The sequence below is a fragment of the Apium graveolens genome, chromosome 5 (assembly GCF_009905375.1).
Source record: "Apium graveolens cultivar Ventura chromosome 5, ASM990537v1, whole genome shotgun sequence".
NCBI classification, from domain to species: Eukaryota; Viridiplantae; Streptophyta; class Magnoliopsida; order Apiales; family Apiaceae; genus Apium; species Apium graveolens.
The window spans coordinates 190,155,682-190,164,218 of record NC_133651.1 but is presented as its reverse complement, the minus strand read 5'-3'; positions in this window follow the sequence as shown (position 1 = coordinate 190,164,218).

Here is an 8,537-nt window from a genome sequence, read left to right as displayed (position 1 = left end):
ATTACGAATTGGGAAAGACCGAGAACACCCACTGAGGTAAGAAGTTTCTTGGGATTGGCAGGATATTATCAACGATTCATTCAGAATTTCTCAAGAATTGCAACAGCATTGACAAAGCTTACATGAAAGAATGAAAAGTTTATATGGAATGACAAGTGCGAAGAAGTTTTCAGGAATTGAAGCGGAGATTAATCACAGCACCTGTTTTGTCACTTCCAGACGATCAAGGGAATTTCGTAATTTATTGCGATGCTTCTTACAAAGGATTAGGATGTGTTCTTATGCAGCACGACAAGGTGATTGCGTATGCGTCAAGGCAATTGAAACCACACGAACAGAAATACCCTACTCATGATTTGGAGTTAGCAGCTATAGTTTTCGCTTTGAAGATTTGGAGACATTATTTGTATGGAGAAAAGTGTGAGATTTTCACGGATCACAAAAGTTTGAAATATATATTTACCCAGAAGGAACTTAATATGAGACAAAGGAGATGGTTAGAATTGATCAAGGATTATGATTGCTCGATTAATTATCATCCCGGTAAGGCGAACATTGTAGCAGATGCGTTAAGTCGGAAGGAAAGGTTAAATGTGTTATCCGTACCTGAAGAGATATATAAAGAATTTCAAAAATTGGAATTGGAGATTAGAATTTACAAGCCTGAGGAAGCAAAAGTGTACAGTATGATTTTCCAACCGGAGTTATTGGAGAAAATAAAGAAATGCCAGAAAGAGGTAATGGATCAAGAAATAAATAGTTTGGTAGGTGAGGAATTATGCACGCAACAAGATGATCAAGGTATTCTTAGGTTTTCTTCAAGAATTTGGATTTCACCAGTAACGGAGCTGAAAAATGAAATTTTACAAGAGGCACATAGTTCAAGATATTCCATCCATCTAGGGAGTACTAAAATGTACAGAGATTTAAAGAAGAATTATTGGTGGCCAGATATGAAGAGGGAAATTGCGGAATGGGTTAACAAATGCTATACCTGTCAGAGAGTTAAAGCAGAGCATCAGAGACCAAGCAGATTACTACAACCATTGGAGATTCCGGAGTGGAAGTGGGAACATATTACCATGGATTTCATAGTTGGATTACCAAGGACAAGGGCTAATCATGATGCCATTTGGGTTATAGTAGATAGACTTACCAAGTCAGCTCATTTTCTGCCTATAAATGAAAGATTTTCGCTCGACAAGTTAGTTCATATGTACTTGAAAGAGATCGTAGTTCGTCATGGAGTTCCAGTGTCTATCGTATCTGATAGAGATCCAAGGTTTAATTCAAGATTCTGGAAGAGTTTTCAAGAATGTTTGGGAACAAGATTGAATATGAGTACGGCCTATCACCCCCAAACGGATGGCCAAAGTGAAAGAACGATCCAGACAATCGAGGACATGCTACGTGTTTGTGCTATTGATTTCAAAGAAGTTGGGACGAGCATTTACCCCTGGTAGAGTTTGCTTATAACAACAGTTATCACGCCAGCATTGGGATGCCACCTTATGAAGCCCTTTATGGACGCAAATGTAGATCTCCAGTATATTGGGACGAAGTAGGAGAACGCAAAATACTCGGACCCGAATTGGTACAGCAGACAAAGGAAGTTGTTGAAATTATCCAGAAAAGATTAATAGCCACACAAGATCGTCAAAGGAAATATGCAGACCAGTCAAGAAAAGACATGAAATTTGAAGAAGGAAGCTTGGTATTATTGAAAGTATCACCGTGGAAAGGACTAACGAGGTTTGGGAAGAAAGGGAAGCTAAACCCAAGATATGTCGGACCTTTTGAAATCCTAAAGCGTATTGGCAAAGTAGCTTACGAATTGGCGTTACCTCCGCACATGGATCACATTCACAATGTTTTTCACATATCAATGCTTAAGAAATATAATCCAGACTCAAGGCAAGTAATAGAATATGAGCTAATAGAGCTTCAAGAAGATTTGTCATATATAGAAAGCCCGGTAGAAGTTCTAGAAGAGAGAGAGAAAGTATTGAGAAATAAAGTGGTAAAGTTAGTAAGAGTATTATGGAGAAACCCAAAGGTTGAAGAGTCAACCTGGGAGTTAGAAAGTGATATGAGAGAAAAGTACCCTCATTTGTTTACTTAGGAGATTCTGAGGACAGAATCCTTTTAAGGGGGGAAGGATGTAATATCCGGGATATATCATGTAATTATTTTTGCTATTATATAATTATTATGTGTGTTCAGTATCTATTCTGTGAGTTAATTGTTAAAGTGTTATCTGTACTTGGTTATTCAAAAATAATATTAATTGAGTATTTTAATTTTTATATGTCCAAAATAAAATATAGATAATTGTCATATCTTCCTAATTATTTTTATGTTGGTTTATGGATTTATAAGAATCATCTGAAATTTCTAAAATCTTTTTCCGGGTAATTAAAATCTATTTTATAAAAACGGGAACCAACCGACGTCAACCGTTGTTACGTTTTTGGAACCCGAAACTCTTTCGAGAACTCCTTCCTAACCTAATTGTAATATTCCGAGCATTTTCCATGTTTCAACTTTTTCGATCCGGCGTACGGTTTGTCCCGCGCGGGTCCCGGCGCAACATTTTCGATACAATATTCGTTTCGGTAAATCAATAAAACCCGTATTTTCGATAAACGTGAGCTTTTTATTAAACTATCACAATTATCACTTCGTAATACGTGTAACCAGGCGATGAGACCAAGACCGCAGTACAAATTGTACTGATTTGGATAATTATCCCGAAAACCGATACCGTTTGGATCCGTTTTTACAAATAAACGTACCGTTTTATATCCGGAATGATCCAACGGGATACTAGTTTTCCGTAATTATAAATAGCCTTTTACCGTATTTTATTTCGTATCAAAATCAATTGCAGACAGATAATTATATAATTTTCAGAGAAAAACCCTAATTTCCTAAAACTGTTCTAAGAATCAAATAAGCATTTGGAGGTGTTATTGAATTCGGTTTGGAAAGCTCGAGTAACCAATCTGAAGGTTTTGAAGAGCTCTACCAGATTCTGTAATCCATACACCTGCAGAAATCAAGGTTATTTTTCTAAAAATTTATTTATTTTCGAATTTATTTTATTAAAAATATGAATTTTTGTTCAGATGATTGTTTGTATGATTTGATGATTGCATGTTGTAGAGCTTGTTTTCCTGATGATTTTCATATGTCATACGTCTGATTTGGAGTTCAATAACATGTTCAAATTTGAGTTTGATTTTCGAATTTTAAAATTAGGGTTTATAACCCGTATGAATGTTCTTAATTGAAATTTGAGGGTTTCTTATTCTGTGATAGATTGATGTTGTGTTATAGTGGGTTGTGTTCTCTGTGAAATTTGAAATCTAGTCGTATAAGTTTCATGAACCAACGAGGTCTGTAGAGAAGGGAGTTGTGTTTTGAAGTTTTCCGATGTTCGCCGGAAACTGGAAAATTTCACGGCCAAATTCCGGCCAACTCAGGGATTCTTAGGTTGTTTTGATTGCATGGTTGTGTTCCCGGTAACCTGTAGATGTGATCTGGAGGTGTTGGTGGGGTGAGGACGCCGGGAACGTGTTCTCCGGTCATCCCCGACTGTTTTCCGGCGACCCCTTGGAAAATTACAGTTTAGTACCTATAGTTTTGAAAATGATGCAATTTGGTCCCTGTAGTTTCCAGACTTTGCAAAAATTGGATTTCTGTTTTAAAAATGTTTAAAAATCATATTTCCTATTTATTTTTATTATACAAATTCGTTTTTAATTTCTGAAAATTCTAAAAATTATTATTTTAATTCTGAAAATTATTTTTAATTCACAAATAAATCTAAATTAATTAGTTAATTAATTTCAGTTAATTTCTAATTGATTAATTGGTCAATTAATTAAAAAATTAATTGATTAATTGATTTAATTAATTATTAATTAATTATTTAATTAGATTTAATTATTTAAAAATGATTTAAAAATTCTGAAAAATAGTTTCGAGCTTTAAAATATTATTCTAAATTATTTCCAAGGCTCGATAATTATTCTAAAATTATTTCGGAGCCAGAATTGGCCAACCGAACCCTGTTTATTAACCCGAAATTGATCCAACGACCCATTTTAATTCCGAAAAATGTTTTAAAAATCATTTTAAATACCAGAAAGCCTATTTATGACCGAGACTTCTTTATAAATGATATATCATGGATTACGTGATGTATTATATGCTATATGTGACTTGTTAATTGACTATCGGTCTATATATTCTGTGTTTACTTGATTATTGCATAACTTTCAATCCGTTAATCGGATTTGGGTAAAACGAAGGGTAGATAGAAGTATGTGTTGAATAGAATTCCATGAGTAAATTATTGATAGATGCTTATGATATGTGAGCAGAAGAGGCAAGACGTAGGAAAGGGAAACAGATAGTTGAGGAGTAAGACGCTTGTGATTGGAAGCGAGTGCAGTGTAGTAAGCTAATATCAGGCAAGTATTCCGAACTTTCTCGAAATATTGTAATACGTGATAGTCTTGTTGACATTGCAAGTGGTTTGAAGCACTGAAACCTAAACTCTGATTTCAGTTATTGATCTTGAGCCATGAACCTTATTCTTTATAGACCATTGATTGTTGTATACCCAAACACGAACCTCAAGTATACGATATTACTCCACAAATACATGTAAACAAAATCCCAAACACTAAATTGAATTACTTGTACATTCAATCATTGTATCCTATGCTTTGAAAGCCCAAATCTTTGAAACCCTGAAATGTTGATTCCTTTGTTATCCAATTCTTTCATTACCCAGCATCCAAGCTTTTAAATTGCCTTATTGATCCTTACAAGGATTGAAACTCTTTCATTGTTAAACATTTATTATTGTTAATGATTTCGGTTATTGTTTATTATTGCATATTCTGTTATTATGTTAGAATTGGATTGTTTTTATAAAATTGTGGACCAGATTCGTGGTCAGACCATATAATGGTCAAGTTAGACCAATGTGTGCCTTGGATCCAGTAGTTAGAGCAATGCTGTGTGCCTTGCTCGGGGTTAGTGCGTGACTGATCAGCAGCCTAACCTTGGTTTTTAAATTAAAAGTATAATATACAATTCTAAATCATAATCCAATGTTCACTTGATATCATAATCATATTCACCTGATGATCATTATTCTCAGTTTTGTCATTGTGACTTGTTGAGCTAGTTAGCTCATTTGTGCGATGTTGTTTATATTCTTTCCAGTTAAAAAGAAACCAGTTGGTAGCAAGGATCCCCAGTCCAGCGCGAGAGCTAGGGGTTCAGGTTGAGAAAGCTGAGCTAGTAGGCTTCTTTTGGGATAATTTAAGTTTGTAAAAGTTTGTAATAATGTTTAATACTCAGTTTGAGTTTGAAATAGTTGGGATTTGAACGGTTTGTAATATATTAGTGTGTTTGGCTTGTGTGCATACTTTAACCTGTTGCGGTCCGTGGTGGTTGGTAAGTAGGGTCACTGCATATATTATTATTATCTTTATTATTGTTATAAGCAGGTTATAATTAAGGTGTGTATGTGGACCCCAAACTTCTGACCAGGGTTTGGAGGGCGCCACAGAAAATCTTGTATTCTCTCTCAAGAAAGAAGCTAAGTTCTAAACCAAGAACTTAGAGATTTTGTAGCAAAACACTACTTGATTTTTAATATAAAATTAAGTGAGTTTTGAAGATCTTTGTTTTACATATTTGCATAGTTATTTATGTTTAACATCTATTCTACCAAATCATTGATAACAACTAACTGCTAAAGCTAAAGTCGATCAAAAAGTAAACATTTAAGCCAAAACACATTCACCCCCCTCTGTGTTGTATTCATATCTAACAGGAAGTCACACGGCCAGGCCACGTGGCGCCAACTGGACCGTCTATTCATAAATTATATATATATATATATAATATTATATATAGAGCAGCCATTAATAACAATAATGATTATGGCACGTCTTTTCAAAAAAATACAACTGTAAGAATTCGAATTGTGGGAGAAAACAACCAAAATCGATTCAACTTCCATTCCGACTTGGTCTATATCAGCACGACCCAGACTAGGGGGCAAGGAAAGCCCAAATTTTTCCTACAAGCAATCTTCTCTATATCCAACCAATCCGGCTTGGTCCACCCCAACACAACCCGGAATGAGGCCAAGGAAAGCCCAAATTTTTCCAACAACCATCCTACTCTAAAGATTATTTATCTCACTCCTCGATCCAGAAAATCTGCATAAGGGAGTAGGTTGCACATGATAGAACAGAAGACGCCTACCAGAACTGGGTCCGGACTGTCGGGTCATAGTTCGACCCAACCCAACACCATTCAGTCCTACTCGCCTTCAGTCTGAACTCGTGATTCCCTGCGACCCAATCCTTTAGAGTCCCAGCACGTGAGGCACATGTCCAAGCGCGTGATAGCGACAACTGTCATTGATCAATAATGAGAATAATTAGGACACGTGTTAGAGGATCCTTAGAACGCTCCTCAGCCAATCCCATCCAGACACGTGTAAGGCATCTACCCCAATCAGGTGTCCCCCACTCTCAAAACCAACGACTACGATTCAAAGGTACCCACCCCTAAACCCTACCTTTGGGTTATAAATAGCCTAAAGGGGAGAGGTTTTGGGGTTAATCACCCTCATACACACTCATAATCACCCTGCATTCCTATTTATCTTCATCTTCCCCAAAACGAGTTTTTACTCTCACACTGGAGGCGTCCCGGGAATCAACCTCCCTTCCAGTATTGTTTTACAGAAACCCCACAACAGTTACACCAAGAATCCAAGTACGGTGTCAAAGGAGTAACCCCGCATACCGGAGTTATCAAACTACATATGAAGATAAAGATTTCACCATTTGCACTTGAATGTCATTCGTCAAGGAAAACGTCCTCGCACTCGAGATATCGAGAGATCCCACCTTTTGCGAAACTGAACTAGTTGGGTATAAAAATTAAATCTTGAAATCTTTTTCCCGACTCAATCCTCAACCTCAACCTCGCCAGACCAATTCCCACTATCATTATATTTCACAATCAGAGACTCCAGCAACGTAAACAACGAATCAACTTCTTCGGACACCATTTTAGTAGTCATAAAATGCTTGTTTTCTTCCACCCAACCCAAAATACCTCTTTCGACACTAAACCTCCTGTCATGCTCTCATGCTTTCTCTCTACGAATCTTATGTCCTTCACAACAAGCCGCCATCCCTTGTTTTAGTAATTAGGGTTTTTAGTGGGTTTTACTTTGTAACTCCATCCCATTTGGGAAAGTTGTAATGATTTGAAAAGGGATTTTCATTTCTCTATATCAAACACAAGCTTATTTTTCTTAAATGCTCATTTTATTTACAATTTTAAACTGGTCATCTTTTTTAAAGGCAGCCAACATTTTCTAATATTGAAACGCCCGCCAACATTTTGAAAATTTGTGTAAAATTTAGCCACCATAATGTAATTTACTCAATTATAAATAAAGGCAAATCTGGTCTGTACATGTTTTGTGCATTCAGAGTTTTATCTGCTATTTGTTATTGTGTTAAATTTGAACTTGTTTATAGTAGTAGATGTTATTCAACAACTGCAATCGAAATGATTTGTAGGCCTATTAAACTTGTTTAAAGTAGTAGATGTTATTCAACAACTGCAATTGAAATGATCTGTAAGTCTAAGAGCATTCACATCCAGTTTTGTATGTACACCCCATCTCTATAATATAGGGATATAAATTGATTTTCTATCAAAAACCTCCCTCCATCCGGATACCTAAAATATGGAATAGTTTTACGGACCAAAACCAAGTCCCCATATTTGGGGAGTTACTGTACAAACCGCATTCATCTTTCTTCTTTCTTTTACACCCACCTGCCACATTCATTTACACATTTCGTCAGATTCTTCTCCTGCTTTTCTTCTTTATTTTGTATTTAAAGATAAAAGGGAGAGAGAGAAGTATATTATAAGGATATGGGGATGGGGATGGGATATGGGATTCATGTGACTTTTTTTTATAAACAAATTTTGTGAATAATATTGGGGAATTACCATTTATAATAAAAATATAGGGATATATATGAGAAACTGGACGTGAGTGCTCTAAGTGTGGTATCAATATTTTTGAGAGGCTTGATCGTGGGTAACCTTATATTTGCATCAACAGTCTACCAGAATGACGGAAATTCAATGTACAGGAAACCATCGAACCAATTCTATGAACATATGAGTTCAAATGTAAATGTTGATTAATTAATTCTTTGGGCAGGACCAAACTAAAACGCCAGAGAGAAATAATGAGAGGAATATACAGGGGCTGTTTGGCACCCAGTTTTGTTGAAATATACTAGTAAGTACCAAGTCTGGTACTTTTCTTAGAATACAGGTACTCGTGTTATTTTTAACATAGCACAGAAAGTATGGCAGGACTATAAAGTATTTGCAGAGTCCTATACTAAAACATTATTAGTAGTTACATAGTTCACACATCATATTATTATTCTGTTGTAACAAAT